Below are 18,198 nucleotides of genomic sequence, written 5' to 3'. Positions count from 1 at the left end.
GTTGTTTGGAATAGTTTCAGAAGGAATGGTACCAGCTCCTCTTTGTACCTCTTGTAGAATAAGGCTGTGAATCCATCTGGTCCTGGACTTTTTTTTGTTGTTGTTAGGCTATTAATTACTGCCTCAATTTCAGAACTTGTTATTGGTTTATTCAGGGATTCAACTTCTTCCTGGTTTAGTTTGGGAGGGTGTATGTGTCCAAAAATTTATCCATTTCTTCTAGATTTTCTAGTTTCTTTGCATAGAAGTGTCTATAGTATTCTCTGATGTAGTTTGTATTTCTGTGGAATCAGTGGTGATATCTCCTTTAGCATTTTTTATTGTCTCTGTTTGGTTCTTCTCTCTTTTCTTCTTTATTAGTCTGGCTAATGGTCTATCTATTTTGCTAATCTTTTCAAAAAACCAGCTCCTGGATTTATGGATTTTTTGAAGGGTTTTTCGTGTCTCTATCTCCTTCAGTTCTGCTCTGATCTTAGTTATTTCTTGTCTTCTTCTAGCTTTGAATTTGTTTGCCCTTGCTTCTCTGGTTATTTTAATTGTGATGTTAGGGCGTCAATTTTAGATCTTTCCTGCTTTCCGCTGTGTACATTTAGTGCTACAAACTTCCCTCTAAACACTGCTTTAGCTGTGTCCCAGAAATTCTGGTATGTTATGTCTTTGTTCTCACTGATTTCAAAGAACTTACTTATTTCTGCCTTAATTTCGTTATTTACCCAGTAGTCATTCAGGAGCAGTTTGTTCAGTTTCCATGTAGTTGTGCAGTTTTGAGTGAGTTTCTTAATCCTGAGTTCTAATTTGATTGCACTGTGGTCTGAGAGACTGTTTGTTATGATTTCCGTTCTTTTGCATTTGCTGAGGAGTGTTTTACTTCCAATTATGTGGTCAATTTTAGAATAAGTGTGATGAAGTGCTGAGAAGAATGTATATTCTATTGATTTGGGGTGGAGAGTTTCGTAGATGTCTATTAGGTCCACTTGGTCCAGAGCTGAATTCAAGTCCTGAATATCCTTGTTAATTTTCTGTCTCATTGATCTGTTTAATATTGACAGTGGGGTGTTAAAGTCTCCCACTATTGTTGTATGGGAGTCTAAATCTCCTTGTAGGTCTCTAAGAACTTGCTTTATGAATCTGGGTGCTCCTGTATTGGGTACATATATATTTAAGACAGTTAGCTCTTCTTGTTGCATTGATCCCGTTACCATGATGTAATGCCCTTCTTTGTTTTTTTTTTTTTAATCTTTTTTGGCTTAATGTCTGTTTTATCAGAGACTAGGATTGCAACCCCTGCTTTTTTTTTTTTTTTTTTGCTTTCCATTTGCTTGGTAAATATTCCTCCATCCCTTTATTTTGAGCCTATGTGTGTCTTTGCATGTGAGATGGGTTTCTGAATACAGCACACTGATGGGTCTTGACTCTATCCAATTTGCCAGTCTGTGTCTTTTAATTGGGGCATTTAGCCCATTTACATTTAAGGTTAATATTTTTATGTGTGAATTTGATCCTGTCGTTATGATGCTAGCTGGTTATTTTGCCTGTTAGTTGATACAGTTTCTTCATAGTGTTGATGGTCTTTACAGTTTGGTATGTTTTTGCAGTGGCTGGTACTGGTTTTTCCTTTCCATATTTAGTGCTTCTTTTAGAAGCTCTTGTAAGGCAGGCCTGGTGGTGACAATATCCTTCAGCATTTGCTTGTCTGTAAAGGATTTCATTTCTCCTTCGCTTATGAAGCTTAGTTTGGCTGGATATGAACTTCTGGGTTGAAAATTCTTTTCTTTAAGAATGTTGAATAATTGCCACCACTGTCTTGTGGCTTGTAGGGTTTCTGCTGAGAGATCAGCTGTTAGTCTGATGGGCTTCCATTTGTGGGTAACCCGACCTTTCTGGCTTCCCTTAACATTTTTTCCTTCATTTCAACCTTGGTGAATCTGACAATTACGTGTCTTGGGGTTGCTCTTCTCGAGGAGTATCTTTGTGGTGTTCTCTGTATTTCCCGAATTTGAATGTTGGCCTGTCTTGCTAGGTTGGGGAAGTTCTTCTGGATAATATCCTGAAGAGTGTTTTCCAACTTGGTTCCATTCTCCCCATCACTTTCAGGTACACCAATCAAACGTAGGTTTGGTCTTTTCACACATAGTTCCATATTTCCTGGAGGCTTTGTTTGTTCCTTTTCATTCTTTTTTCTCTAATCTTGTTTTCACACTCTATTTCATTAAGTCAATCTTCTATCTCTGATATTGTTTCTTCCACTTGATCAATTCAGCTTTGATACTTGTGTATGCTTCACGAAGTTCTCGTGCTGTGTTTTTCAGCTCCGACAGGTCATTTATGTTTTTCTTTAAACTGGTTTTTCTAGTTAGCAATTCCTCTAACCTTTTTTCAAGGTTCTTAGCTTCCTTTCATTGGGTTAGAACATGCTCCTTTAGCTCGGAGGAGTTTGTTATTACTCACCTTCTGAAGCCTACTTCTGTCAATTCATCAAGCTCATTCTCCATCCAGTTTTGTTCTCTTGCTGGCAAGGAGTTGTGATCCTTTGGAGGAGAAGAGGTGTTCGGTTTTTGGAATTTTCAGCCTTTTGGGGCTGGTTTTTCCTCATCTTCATGGATTTATCTACCTTTGGTCTTTGATGCTGGTGACCTTTGGATGGGGTTTTTGTGTGGATGTCCTTTTTTGTTGATGTTGATTCTATTCCTTTCTGTTTCTTATTTTTCCTTCTAACAGTCAGGCCCCTCTGCTGCAGGTCTGCTGGAGTTTGCTGGAGGTCCACTCCAGACCCTGTTTGCCTGAGTATCACCAGCAGAGGCTGCAGAACAGCAAAGATTGCTGCCTGTTCCTTCCTCTGGAAGCTTTGTCTCAGAGGGGCACCTGCCTGATGCTAGCTGGAGCTCTCCTGTATGAGGTGTCTGTCGACCTCTGCTGGGAGGTGTCTTGCAGTCAGGAGGCACGGGGGGGCAGGGACCCACTTGAGGAGGCAGTCTGTCCCTTAGCAGAGCTCGAGCACTGTGCTAGGAGATCTGCCGTTCTCTTTAGAGCTGGCAGGCAGGAGGGTTTAAGTCTGCTGGAGCTACGCCCACAGCCGCCCCTTCCCCTAGGTCCTCTGTCCCAGGGAGATGGGAGTTTTATCTATAGGCCCCTGACTGGAGCTGCTGCCTTTCTTTCAGAGATTCCTTACCCAGAGATGAGGAATCTAGAGAGGCAGTCTGGCTACAGTGGCATTGCCGAGCTGTGGTGGACTCCACCTAGCTCGTACTTCCCAGTGGCTTTGTTTACATTGTGAGGGGAAATCCACCTACTCAAGCCTCAGTAATGGCAGACACCCATCTCCCACTAAGCTTGAGTTTCCTAGGTCAACTTTAGACTGCTGTGCCAGTAGCGAGAATTTCAAACCAGTGGATCTTAGCTTGCTGCTCTCCATAGGGCTGGGATCCTCTGAGCTAGATCACTTGGCTCCCTGGCTTTAGTCCCCTTTCCAGGGCAGTGAATGGTTCTGTCTCGCTGGTGTTCCAGGCACCATTGGGGAATGAAAACAAAAAACAAAAAAACTCCTGCAGCCAGCTTGGTGTTTGCCCAAACGGCTGCCCAGTTTGTGCTTGAAACCCAGGGCCCTGGTAGTGTAGGTACCTGAGGGAATCTCCCGGTCTGCAGGTTGCAAAGACCACGGGAAAAGCATAGTATCCAGAATGCACTGTTCCTCATGGCACAGTCCCTCACAATTTCCCCTGGCTAGGGGAGGGAGTTCCCTGACCCCTTGCACTTCCTGGGTGAGGTGTTGCCCTACCCTACTTTGGCTCGCCCTCCATGGGCTGCACCCACTGCCTAACCAGTCCCAGTGAGATGAGCCAAGTACCTCAGTTGGAAATGCAGAAATCACCTGCCTTTCTGCGTTGATCTTGCTGGGAGTTGCAGACTGGAGCTGTTCCTATTCGGCCATCTTGCCAGCCACTTGGTATGTTTTTATACCCAGTGATTTTCTTATTAGCTGATAAGAAATCATCACAAATGAATGAAGACAAAAGGATAGTAGCAACATATTTTCCTTATTATAGCTGACCCCAGAGATACAGATTCAGTTTGTAGATTCATTAGCTCATTTCCACAGCATTTATTTTTTGTGCCCATGGCATGTGACAAATGGGAAGAGGCACCATGTGCAGGGGGATCTTAATCACTTTGGAGCTTGTGCTCATAAGGCTTCACTTCTGCACGGTAATTGGTGTAGATGCATTTCTAGTAAGTTAAGTTGCAATGTCCTCCATTCATTCATTTGCCAAAATGGCCCAAATGTCATCCAATACCCAAAATTATAACAAAAATATAAACAGAATAAATAGCATCATGCATTTACTTTGAAATCCATCTGCAGGTAATAGAGTTGAATACATTTTTATATTAAACAATAAAAAACTTATGTGATGGGTTATTTATAAATTTCAGTAGAACTACTCTGGAGTCTAATTCTCAACTTGTTATCTTTACAGGGGATGCCGAGAGCTTTGACTTCATTTGTAATGTTAAATTGCCATAATTCTTTTTTTGAAACTCACTAAATTTTAACTAGAGGCATGCTCTTTCTGCTCAACTTGGGGGAAAATCATATTTTAAATATCTGTCAAGTCTGTCGTCATTCCTCATAGAAATGTGACTAATTTTAAGCCTGAAAATGTTGATCTGCTCCGAGGAATGCTGCAAATGTTACTGAGTGAACATGCAATGGAAGCACATGCACAAACAGTAGAGCACAAAATCTTCTCAGAAGTTTCCTGGTGCATTAATACTGGAAGACTTGATTTGAAAATTTCCCATTCAACTCTACTAAAGAGTAGGGGATGGGGTGGGGAGAGAAAACCCACTTATCTTAAAGATTCATGATTCAAGCGCCTGATAGAATCTGCAGTTTCCATAGTGCTGGGCCCTAGATTTCCCTTTAATGTAATTAAGCCTCAAGATTTATGAATACAACAGGCCAGAACTTGATCCGTGTTCATTTTCAATTACTGCAGTGAAAGGGCTCTATCCAGATGTCTCTATTTACAGCATTCAGGCAGGCCAGACCAGGGGCCAAGGGGGGAGGGCCCACAAATTGTCACACTTGTTAATTCTTCACAGAGGATACTCAGCTGAGGTCCTGGCTTTGACCCTGTGACAAAGGGCTGGGGGTCCCAGGGCAAGGGCATCAATGCTTCCAGGGACAACACGGTGACCCATGGGGGTCACTCCCTCTGCTTTGTAGGTATTTGTGTAATAATGGGGTCCATTCCTTATTTTTATTTCTGTTACAGTTCTGGGGGCATCGAAGGAAAAAAACTGGCTCCAATGTGGATGTGAAAGACAAACATATATAATGAGAGCATCAACTGTCCCCTGGCAACAGTAACCATGATAAAATGCTACAGGGAAAATACACAGTATGCAGTGACCCACATAATCGGGCCTATTTTGGGAGCATTGTTTTATTTTTCTTTTGAAGGGTGTTGTGTCTTTTTTTTTTTTTTTAAGTTCCCAGGTTGCAATTTAGTTTTGTTGGGATTATTGGAAACCAAGTGTCTTTTTTTCTTGTTACAGTTACAGTCTTGCTTGTTTTGGAGCTGGTTTTCTACCACCAGATACCCACCTGCTAAGGCAGTCTAACATATTCCGTTTTATTTCCTTTATTTTTGCTTTAAAAAATTTCTGTGCTTTCCATGGCCATTCTACAGGTTTCTTAGACATGTGCTAAGTGTTTTCTTACACTGGGACATTTGCATTGAGGTATCATTTTAAAAGGAAAATCCCACACAAAAGGCTTAGAAATAAGAGCCCAGCAGGGGACTCAGAACCACTAATGAAATGTACCACATCCAGTAAAAAGCCCCAAATCCTACTCCACACTTTTCCTCTGTGGCGTGTGTCTAGTCCATCATTTTATTTTCTCAACTCACAGGCCAGAGTCGTTACCTTGTGAAAAAGAATGAATTGGGATATTGCTTTTGTTGAACAATAATTGGCTGTTATATTAACGTGTGGCCCAGTAAAATGGAATTGTTGGCCAATTCTCTTCCATTTCAGAAGGTTGTTTCTTGAAAGTACTGCAAATCTCCTCCTTGATTAGCCCCTTTAAATCAATTTTGGATTTTTCTTTTTTGAGTCATGACCTTTACAGGACTCAAATTCATTTCAGTGAATTTAAAGAGATTTGAATAGAACAAGGGATTGTTCAAAAATAGGGCTTTCAGTCAGATTTATCCATTGTTGCTTTTCTGAGCAACATCTTTTTTCTTTATTTAAGGAGCGATTTAATAATTCAATACTGAGTCTAATCAAGTTCAGTACTTCATTATACATAAAGCTATCCCTCTGGCTCCAATGAATACATTTTAGATACAAATAATATAATTTCTGATCATCTTATTATTATTATTATTGGAACATGAATGTAACCAGGAATATAAGACAGGCGAATAGGATTGAAATATTTTGCAATTAGTCATTCCTTCTGGAAAGTTGTTATCTTGACAATTTAGCAATTAATTTGTATCTTTTGCACACACACTTGTGCAGACATCAGATCTTTATTCCTCAGTTCCTAGAGGGAATTATAGCCCAATGGTATGTTTCGTAACAGTTGTTTTAGAACAGTATTGAAACACTACTCCTATACTGGAATATTAGTTCTTTTTTTGAGTCTTATTTAGTTCATTTGCTACTAGTTGATCATGCTGATATTTATTTATTTATTTATTTATTTATTTATATTTATTGACAGGGTCTTGCTCTGTTGTCCAGACTGGAGTGCAGTGGTGAGATTATGGCTCACTGTAGCCTTAACCTCCCAGATTCAAATGATCCTCTTACCTCAGCCTCCTAAGTATCTGGGACCACAGGCACACACCACCACACTCAGGTAATATTTTTTATTTTATTTTGTAGAGACAGGGTCTCCTGATGTTGCCCATGCTGGTCTCAAACTCCTGGGCTCAAGGGATCCTCCCGCCTTGGCCTCCTAAAGTTGTGATTACAAGTGTGAGCCACTGCACCCAGCCCTAAAATATTCTTACATTTATATTTATTTGGTTTTACTTTTCTCTTTGCCTCCTTTCCTCTCTTCTACATTATCTTCTTCCCTTCTCTATTTTTTCTCTCTTGTCATTAGCCCCTGGGCCTCTTGTGTCTCTGTCGCAGGCTAGGCACTGTGAGACAGAAGTTGCAAAGATGAATAAGACAAGCTTCTTGGTCCCCAGGACATCATTCCCAACTATACAGTCTTCTCATATTGGTGCACTGTGATTACTTAAAGGTATTTTTGTTAGTAAGTTGTACAATAAAATAAAAGATTTTGAAAATATTTTAAAAATGTGTAGAATAGTTTCACTGTCTTCTCACTTTATACTATGCTTTCTTGAGTGAGAAGAAATAGTGGAATTAATGCTATTTTGCTGGGAATTATTCATAACCACAAATAATCCAATGGTTGTGTGAATCTACAATGTGTATAGTGCAAAAGAAACATGCAGGCCGGGTGCGGTGACTCATGCATATAATCCCAGCACTTTGGGAGGCCGAGGTGGGCAGATCACGAGGTCAGGAAGTCGAGACCACTCTGGCCAACATAGTGAAACCCTGTTTCTACTAAAATCAACCAGGTGTGGTGGTGTGCGCCTGTAATCCAAGCTACTTGGGAGGCTTAGGGAGGAGAATCACATGAACCAGGGAGGTGGAGGTTGCAGTGAGCAGAAATCATGACATTGCACTCCAGCTTGGGTAAAAAAAAAGAAACAGGAAACATGCAAAGTTTGAGAACCACTGCCTTAGAGAGTTTGCATTAGAAGGGGAAGTGCTGACATAAGCAGACAATTGATGAGCAGTAAAGGGGTACAGAAGGCAAAAGGAGAGAGACAAAACTGGAAGCTCATCGTGAGTGTACAACTTAGCAAAGATCTTGGTATCCACATCCTCACGTGGCAGTTTGTAAGATTTCCAAGTCTTCCAAAGAATCTTCAAAGGAAAGAAGCCCCCAGTGTGTACTTTTTCTATGGTTGTTTTTGTAAGTACAAAGGGTTCAGTTAGAGGGGTACTGCAAACCCATCTAAGCAGACAAAACCAAGTTGTTTGAAATGTTAATTATCAAGCTGTAGCAATTAGAAAATATCTATAATATAATGTTACATTGAAAAAACATATGTTTGCAATGAAAACAACTATGTAAAGTATGCCTATGAAGGACAATACAACTTTTCACCTCTGTAACATTTCCTTTCTAAAGAAATGTTTTTAAAAATGCAATTTTATATGATATCTGTATCATTTACTTGGCCACATGTTAATATAACAGCCAATTATTGTTTATGCAAAACAGCTATATATAGTATTATTACATAATTTTATACAATTAATCACAGTTATGGAAATTTTTGTTATAGAAAACCCTTTGCACACATTTAGTTTTGTGGCAGAAAACCTTCTGTATAAAGCTCCTGCTTGACTGAAACTGGAGGCAAATAATATCAGGGTTTGGGCCCCAGGAAGCAGAGCTATGGCAAAGTATCCACACAAGGAGGCCAGGAATGGAAATGACTAGAGGGTGATTCTGAGCTAATATTCTCAGAAAGGCCAAGGTCAAGCTGGGGAAGTCGGGTTTAGTTAAAGGAGTAGACACAAATAGATCTGAAGGACTGGCAAGTGTGCTGAGCAGAGTTGGAGAATTGGAGAGTCCAGCATGGGGGACTCTGTTTAGGGACATTCAGAGAGTTGGAGTCACTGGTCTTTATGGCCATCACCACCATGATCCATGGTGGGTTAGACTGGATTACAGGAGCAGCCCTGGGGAGGTGAATGACTTGTTTTCCCCGCTGCTTCCTATCTCGTCACCCATCTCCTCTATGTCCTGATTCTCCTCTAGTCTGTTTTATCCCATAACAACTTCCACCTGGTGCCCAAGGTGACCTTTCTAAAACCTATCTTGGACCACTTTTGGCTAAGATCAAGTATAAAACCTATCTTGGCTTAAAAATTTACACCTTTGCTTAAAACATGATGACTCCTTATTGCCTTCAGAATAAATTCCAAACTCCTTTACAATTTTTTTTTAAGGTTCTTTGCTGTCTCAACCCTGCTTCCTCTCCTGCTTTTATCTGCCTTAAACTGTTTCCTCCTTAGGCTACCATCTCACTGACCTCCCTGTGGTTTTCTGAAAGAAAGATGATAGCATTTGTGCGTGTAGCTCTTCCTGCCTTACCTCATATTCTCATTTAACTTTCATCTAGATCTAAGTTTGGATGGTGCTTTCTTTGGGGAGCTTCCCATGATATCCCAAGACTGACCTAGATGTTCCCCCTCTGGTACAGCTGTTCAGGACTCATCTGTTTAATTCTTTTTCCCTGATGGGCTGAGACTACCAGAAGCACATGTGGAAAGAACTGCAGACCTTTGTCAATAGTAGTTATAAGATGAGCGAACTGTGTAATATGGCTACCAAAAAAAAAATTAACAGAATGTTACATACAGAAAATGAGCTTCCTAAAATAGTTTTAAAAACATTTTTTTTTCTGCTTATCTGTTGATTGTAAACTGTTAGTGTTTATTGCAGTGATTACACTGGTTTGAACTGGCCCCTCTTCCTGTATCACAGTAGCTGCTCATGATCTGGGGCTTGTTGGAGATCAGATTATCTTCTTAGCATTATATGTTAGATGAGAGTAGGCTGTATGATCCTATCTAAGAAGATGGCATGCCTGCTGGTATCTGGCTTTCATGTCTTTTGATTTGGATTCTAGGAGAACTGTGTTCACGAATTGATAATTCCAAAACCCTGAATTTTTCCGATGTGAGGATTACTCCATTAAAAGAACAAATATTTCTCCAGTCAGTGAAAGGAGGATTTGGTTAGGTAGTACTTTAGAAATAGGGCCGGGCGCGGTGGCTCACGCTTGTAATCCCAGCACTTTGGGAGGCTGAGGTGGGTGGATCACGAGGTCAGGAGATCGAGACCATGGTGAAACACCGTCTCTACTAAAAAAATACAAAAAATTAGCCGGGCGTGGTGGCGGGCGCCTGCAGTCCCAGCTACTCGGAGAGGCTGAGGCAGGAGAATGGCGTGAACCCGGGAGGCGGAGCTTGCAGTGAGCCGAGATTGCGCCACTGCACTCCAGCCTGGGTGACAGAGCGAGACTCCGTCTCAAAAAAAAAAAAAAAGAAATAGATCTGGTATGAGGTTAATTTAAATACCACTTCTATGTTAGTGGTAGAAATAAGAAGTTATTCTAAATAGCTCTTGGACATAGGGTAGAATAGCAAAGTTATCTCTTAAAAATGTCTTTGTGAACAAAGTTGAATTAGACAGAATTAAAGAGTTAATGGATATTCTTTGCTAGAATTCTTCAGTGTCAACTAACTTTGTAAAATCTGGTTTCTATTACTTAAATCTCATGTTAATAATGCCATTCATTAATTAGTCTAACCATTGACTCCTGTATACATTCACCCATTTATCCGTTGATTCATTATCTTTCTATCCACTCACTTGTCGGTCCAGCCACTTCTTATCCTATCCATTTCTGCATCCATCCATTTATCTGTCTGGCAAATCTTGTGCAAACGTCTACCCAGTATAACTTTCCAGTTACTGAGAGGATTCAAAGATAATTAAGATAGTTTCTCCTCTCAAAGCGCTTAAAGGTTAATAGCAGTCTCTTAGGTAATTAAGATTGGGACCTGGATGCGGATAGGAGAGAAGAGAGTGGAAGGCAAGAGACAAAGTATGGATGCTGCCATACACATGGGAAAGTATAAAGTGCAAAGGGAACAATGAGGTGTGTGAAAAGGTGTGTGCAGGGGAATATGGAGGCTAAGGCTGAAAGATGGTTTGGATAAAGGAGCTGAAGCTCTTAAATGCCAAATGGAGGAGTATGAAGAACCTCTGGTGATTTATGAGCAGGGAAAATAACACGAAGTTTAACTACTCTTTAGGAAGACCAATCTAGGTCATTTTAGGGGATGGATTGGATGAGAGCAATTCGAGAGAAGAGGGAGAGTGGTTAGTGCTACAAGATAATTAGGTTTACCCTTTAAATCACTTACAGTATACAAACTTTGCCACAGTTAAGTGGGGGAATTTTCCCATTAAAATTACTCAAGTATTGTTCATATTTCAGAGACAGAAGAGGGAAGTTATGCCTATGTTACTCTTTTTAGTTTATGGTCAATGTTGACTGTCTTCTAAATATTGAAGAGAGTAATTTATATATTCAAACAAACTCTTCCTGGACTAGTACATTCAGATAGCTTTTATTACAGTGACATAGGGAAGATATGGAGTGAAGACGCAATTATCAAAGTCCATGTTTGAAAATAAGGGAAGGATAGGCCCTTTCTCTTAATAAAATAACATCAATCCATTCTCCTTGCATATACTAGTTGTAATATCTTTTGTGCAACTAGTGTAAAAACAAACATTTAACTCAGTTGCAAAGCTTGCTTTGAAGCATACTATTCAAGGTTTGGAAGACTAAAACAGAGGTGAAGAACTCTGTGTCAGTTCTCAAGGTCATTGAGTTGAAAGAAGATAAAATCAGAATTATGTAAAATATGGAACAGGAGATACTTTTAACAGAGAAGATAGAGTGTTTGTAAAATAGTTGTGTCAGGGCAAAAATATCTATCTTTGTGTTCCTGGAAGCAAACTTTTTTTTTTAACTGTCTGCATATAGTAATAAATGTAGCATGTATGTGAATAAACACAATACTTTTTGGTGGTGGTCTCGGGTGGGATGCTTTAATGCTTTCTTCAGTCTCAAGAGGATGTTTTTTTCCCATGAATTTATCATTCCTGTATTGCCTTGTTGAAAATTACCTATCTAAATCTCTCTGCAGAGTTGCTCTCTGGCCATCACTGGATTTCCAGGCTCTCAAGAAAATGTGTATATTTTTCCAATATGTTGAGCTCTGCCCAGTGCAGTGGGCCACTCACTTCTCCCCATTCCCTATAATGCACTAAACCTTTTGGTTCACAGAATGTTCTCTCAGATTTTGTGAGCTTCACCAGCTCTCCAAATCAGCTGAAAAACTGGGAGTCACAACCCTTTTTTTTTTAACCTACTTTACTTTTTATATCAATTTTTGCATTATTTTATGAAAATGTGCATACCCCTACAGAATGACATAAATTTTGATTAAAATGAAAACAAGCAACTAAAATGACACCTAGCACACAGACCCATGTGTTGCACAAGTTGCACATGTACACATGTATACACACTCAGTTACAGAAAGGCCAATAAAAAAAAAACCACTAAACAAAGACAATGGTGCCTCAGTAATCACCTGCTAAATCATGTAGACCCATCTGAAAAGAATGAGGAAACCTACAGAAAAAGGCAGAAGAGTTTTTCTTCTTGGAAACAGAAGGGGAAAAAAAGAATAAAATTTGGCACTTTATCAGCATAGCAGCTGTGCCTGTCTCCACAAGAAAACACCATCCAGCAATTCATGAATTCATGTTAAATAATTGCTCTTCACGTAAGGTGACTATTGTGTTCTGTCCCTAATTATGAATATCTTACAGTCTGATTTTTGGCACATTTACTCCTGTTTAAAACCAAATTAAACTCTGAAAACATATGTTACTGTAAAGCATGAGTCACAGGCGGCCATGGCATTTTGTAGAACGTTATTCAGCAGCTGTCTTAAAAATCAAAAGCACTTGATATTGATTTCTATTTTCATTGCATTGTGATCTGAGAGTGTTCTTGGTATGATTTCAATTTTTAAAAATTAATTGAGACTTGCTTTATGACTGAGCATGTGGCTGATCTTAGAATATGTTCTGTGTGCAGATGAGAGAATATATATTCTGTGGTGGTTGAGTGGAGTGTTCTCTAAATGTATATTAAGTCCAATAGTTAATCAATTGCTGAGTTTAAGTCCAGAGTTTCTTTGTTAGTTTTCTGCCTTGATGATCTGTCTAATGCTGTCAGTGGGGTGTTGAAGTCTCCCAGTAGTATTGTGTGGTTTTCTAAGTCATTTCCTAAGCCAAGAAGAACTTGTTTAATGAATCTGGGTGTACCAATGTTGGGTGTGTATATATTTAGGATATTTAAGGCTTCTTATTAGATTGTAGCTTTTATCATTATGTAATGTCTTTCATTATCCTTCTTAATTCTTATGGTTTAAAGTATTTTTTTTTCCTAATATAAGAATAGCTGTTCCTACTCTTTTTTTTGTTGTTGTTTTCTGTTTTCATGGTAGGTCTTTCTCTATCCTTCTACTTTGAGCCCATGGATGTTGTTACGTGTAAGACAGGTCTCTTGAAGACAACAGATGTTGCATCTTATCTTTTTATCCAGACTGCTATTCTGTATCTTTGAAGACAAGGATGCCCCTCTCACCACTCTTATTCAACATAATACTAGAATTCCTAGCCAGAGCAATCAAGCAAGAGAAAGAAATAAAAGGCATCCAAATAGGAAAAGAAGAAGTTAAACTATCTCTCTTCACTTACAATATGATTCTGAGTCTAGAATGACTCTGCCAAAAGGCCCCTAGATTTGATAAACAACTTTAGTAAAGTTTCAGGATGCAAAGTTAATGTATAAAAATCAGTAGTATTTCTATACAGCAGCAACTTCTCGGATGAGAGTGAAATCAAGAACACAATCCTACTTACAATAGCCACAAAGAAAATGAAATATACCTAGGAATACAGCTAACTAAGGTAGTGAAAGATCTCTATAAGAAGAACTATAAGACACTGCTTAAAAACATTGGATGCAACACAAATAAATGAAGAAATATTCCATGCTCATAGATTGAAAGAATCAATATATTAAACATGGCCATACTACCCAAAGAAATGTACAGATTCAATGCTATTCCTATCAAACTACCAATGTTATTCTTTGCAGAATGGAAAAAATGATTCTATGGATCTGGGAAAGGACTGGTATCCAGAATCTGCAAGGAACTCAAACAAATCAGCAAGAAAAAAACAAACAATCCCATAAAAAAGTGGGCTAAGGACATAAATAGACAGTTCTCAAAAGAAGATATACAAATGGCCAACAAACATATGAAAAGATTCTCAACATCACTAATTAACAGGGAAATGCAAATCAAAACCACAATGTGATGCCACCTTACTCTTGCAAGAATGGCCATAATTAAAAAATAAAAAAAATAGATATTGGTATGGATGTGGTGAAAGGGAACACTTTTACACTGCTGGTGGGAATGTACAGCCACTGCAGAAAACAATATGGAGGTTCCTTAAAGAACTAAAAGTAGAACTACCATTTGATCCAGCAATCCCACTATTGAGTATCTACCCAGAAGAAAAGAAAATCACATTTTCACATACATGTTTATAGCAGCACAATTCATAATTGCAAAAATATGAAACCAGCCTAAATGTACATCAACCAATGAGTGGATAAAGAAAATTATAATGACGTATATATAATATATACATACACACACATACACACACACCATGGAATACTACTCAACCATAAAAAAGAAACAAAATAATGGCATTTGCAGCAACCTGAATGGAGTTGGAGACCATTATTCTAAGTGAAGTAGCTTAGAAATGGAAAACCAAACATCACGTGTTCTCACTTATAAGTGGGAGCCTAGCTATTAGGACACAAAGGCATAAGAATGATACAGTGGACTTTGGGTACTTGGAGTGAAGGGTGGGAGGTGGGTGAGGGATAAAAGACTACACACTGAGTACAGTGCACACTGCTCAGGTAATGGATGCACCAAAATCTCAGAAATCACCACTAAAGGACTTATCCATATAACCAAACACCACCTGTTCCCCCCCAAACTATTGAAATAATAATAATAATAAATAGAGTAAATACCAAAATAAAATTCATATGGAATGAAAAAAGAGCTTGTATAGTCACAGTAATCCTAAGCAAAAAGAACAAAGCTGGAGGCATCACACTATCTGACTTCAAACTATACTGTAAATCTACAGTAGGCAAAACAGCATAGTGCTGGTTCAAAAATGGACACATAGACCAATGGAACAGAATAGAAAACTCAAAACTGAAGCCACACACCTACAGCCATCTGATCTTTAACAAGACTGACAAAAACAAGCAATGGGGAAAGGACTCCTTATTCAATAAATGGTGCTTGGATAACTGGCTGGCTATATGCTGAAGATACTTTCACCATGTACAAAAATTAACTCAAAATGGATCAAATATTTAAATGTAACAGCTCAAACCATAAAAATCCAGAAGACAACTTAGGAAATACTCTTCTTGACATTGGCCTTGGCAAATAAGTTTTGGCTAAGTTTCCAAAAGCAATTGCAACAAAACAAAAAATAGACAAGTGGGGCCTAATTAAACTAAAGAGCTTATGCACAGCAAAAGAAACTATCCACAGAATAAACAGAACCTACAAAATGGGAGAAGATATTTGCAAACTATGCATCCCACAAAGGCTAAATATCCAGAATCTATATGGAACTTAAATTAACAAGAAAAAACAAATAACATCATTAAAAATGGGCAAAGTATATGAACAAACACTTCTTAAAAGAAGACATATAAGGAGCCAATAAATATATGAAAAAATGCCCAGCATCGCTAATCATCAGAGAAATGCAAATCAAAACCATGGTGAGATGCCATCTCACACTAGTCAAAACGGCCATTATTAAAGTCATAAAACAATAGATGCTGGTGAGACTGTGGAGAAAAGGGAATGTTTATACACTGTTGGTGGGGATGTAAACTAGTTCAGCCACTGTAGAAAGCAGTCCAGAGATTTCTCAAAGGACTTAGCTACCATTCCTCCAAGCAATCCTATTATTGGATATATATTCAAAAGAAAATAAAGCAGTTTACCAAAAAGACATGTGTACTTTTACGTTCAACACTGCACTATTGACGGTAATAAAGACATGGAATTAACCCAGGTGCCCATCAATGGTAGACTGGATTTTAAAAATGTGGTACATATACACCATGGGATACTATGCAGCCATAAAAAGAGTGAAATTATGTCTTGGGCAGCAACACGGATGCCGTTGGAGGCCATAATCCTAAGTGAATTAATGTAGGAGCAGAAAACCAAATTCTGCATATTCTCGCAAGTGGGAAGTAAATAGTGAACACACATCTACATAAATATGGGAACAATAGACACTGTGGACTACTAAAGGGGAGAGGAAGTTGGGGAATGTGGGTTGAAAAACTACCGATCGGGTACTGTGCTCAGTACCTCGGTGACAGGATCTATATCCCAAACCTTAGCATCATGCAATATTCTCATGTGACAAACCTGTACATGTACCCCTTGTATCTAAAATAAAAGTTGGAAAAAACAAATCAATGAGCTATATCTGCTATATGCTTATGATGTGCCAGAGGAAATACTAACTGATATGGACTTGCTTTGGGGAGTAAAGTGGGGGAGGCATGAGCTTTGCATTCAGGGGTTCTGGGATGAGACCCCACTTTAATCACCTCTTACCAGGTGTGATGTCTGACTGGGTGTAGGACTTGCTTCCTTGGCCAGAAAATTTAGGCCATAACCTCTTTGGCTGTTCCTTCTCTGGGAAGGTCCTCCATTCCCAGAAGTGGAAACCATCAAGGAACAGGCTGCCTAATGGTTTTGGTACCTCAGTCCCATGTTTTCATCTAGTGGTAGGGTTGACTGTTTTGAGGGACAGGTGAGACAGTGTGAATGTGTAGTTATATAATGCATTAATTTCATTGCCCTGGCTAGAATCTGCAAGAAAAGAAAGGAGTCTATAATATCCAGAAGTTTTCAAACATACATGCTTGAATTTAAAATCTAAACAAATTATTCCCCCTTAAACATTAATATTTTTATTTATCTCCTCTTTTGACTGTTTATGAGGAGGTCTGGACAATGTGTATGGCAGTCTTGCAGGGCTGCCCTTTTTGATCAAAGTAGTCATATTTATCACCACCTTTCTAACCATATGATCACATTTTCCTTGGCCATATTCATTGCTAGCCATGCTATCCCCTTTTTGAAGAAACCAAGTGCACGCAACTCTTACTATGCTTCTGTGGTCAAAAATCATGCAAGAATTATTTGCTTACTTTCATTACATTTCATAGACACCATTTGGTTTTAAACCAACCTTTGTTTTTTTTTTTTTTTTTTTTCCACTGTCCTTGTATATTTGGTTCTCGTGCTAGGGGATGGCTGCCTTTTCCATTGTTAAGATGGCTTATTTCCAAAAAAAAAAAAAAAAAGAAATTTAACTTGATGGTATTTGTTTATATTACCGTTTCACTCATCATTTTCTCTTATATCTACTTCATCAGACTGTGATTAAAAGAGCTAGCTTATGTAAAATGTCTGGAACAGAGTAGGTGTTTGATAAAAGGTTGCTTTTGTTAATATTTACTGAAGGTCACAGAGCTAGCAAAAGGATGAAGAGATGAATAAAGTATGTCAGGCTCCAGGGCCCATTCTTTACCCGTCTTGAACAGGATACATCCTCCCATGGGAAAAGGAAAGCCACATTTGCTCCTTGATACAAAACATTAATCTCTTTCAAATGTGTTTTTTTGTTGTTGTTGTTGTTGTTCAGATGGTGTCACGCTCTGTCACCCAGGCTGGAGTGCAGTGGTGCAATCTTGGCTCACTGCAACCTCTGCCTCCCAGGTTCAAGTGATTCTCCTGCCTCAGCTTCTTGAGTAGCTGGGATTACAGGTGCCCACCACCATGCCCAGCTGATTTTTGTATTTTTAGTAGAGACAGGGTTTTGCCATGTTGGCCAGGCCGGTCTCGAACTCCTGACCCCAGGTGATCTGCCTGCCTCAGCCTCCCAAAGTGCTGGGATTACAGGCGTGAGCCACTGCGCTTGGCTGTTTCTTTCAAATTTTATTCCAGTTTACCTGATAAACACCTTCACATGTGTGTATATCACAATACTATTTATTTGATTATTACTGTTTAGTGGAGTTAAAACAATCTTAGTGTTTAGTTGAAATGCAGTTTAATAAAAATGGGTTTGGTGTTCAATATATTTCTCATTTCAGTTCTGAACTATGACATTTTACTTGTGCTGATTCCAAGGTTAAAAATTTAAACTCAGTTAAAACGTGAGTCTTCAGAAAGAGTTTCAGAAAATGTGCTTTATTCTGGGTTATCAGATGGTGTTTTGCCACCTTGGTTGCAAGTCCTGATGTGGCATCTTTGTTGAGTGTAGTTTACTTTATGCTCTAC

At 39.0% G+C, this 18,198-nt stretch overlaps 1 protein-coding gene across 13 annotated transcripts in view; it reads left to right on the top strand.

Moving 5' to 3' along the window:
- Nucleotides 1–18,198, top strand: part of C13H12orf42 (chromosome 13 C12orf42 homolog) — a 222,569-nt gene that overhangs the window by 95,830 nt on the left and 108,541 nt on the right. The window contains exon 2 of one of the 13 annotated variants that reach the window (XM_055236288.2): nt 6,740–6,877. The exons of the other annotated variants lie outside the window; for them this stretch is intronic. The gene's annotated coding sequence lies outside the window, so the exon portion shown is untranslated. The remainder of the gene's footprint in view (nt 1–6,739; nt 6,878–18,198) is intronic. 13 annotated transcript variants of the gene reach the window in all.

The sequence above is a fragment of the Symphalangus syndactylus genome, chromosome 13, assembly GCF_028878055.3.
Source record: "Symphalangus syndactylus isolate Jambi chromosome 13, NHGRI_mSymSyn1-v2.1_pri, whole genome shotgun sequence".
NCBI lineage: Eukaryota > Metazoa > Chordata > Mammalia > Primates > Hylobatidae > Symphalangus > Symphalangus syndactylus.
This window is presented reverse-complemented; position numbering and strand designations above follow the sequence as displayed.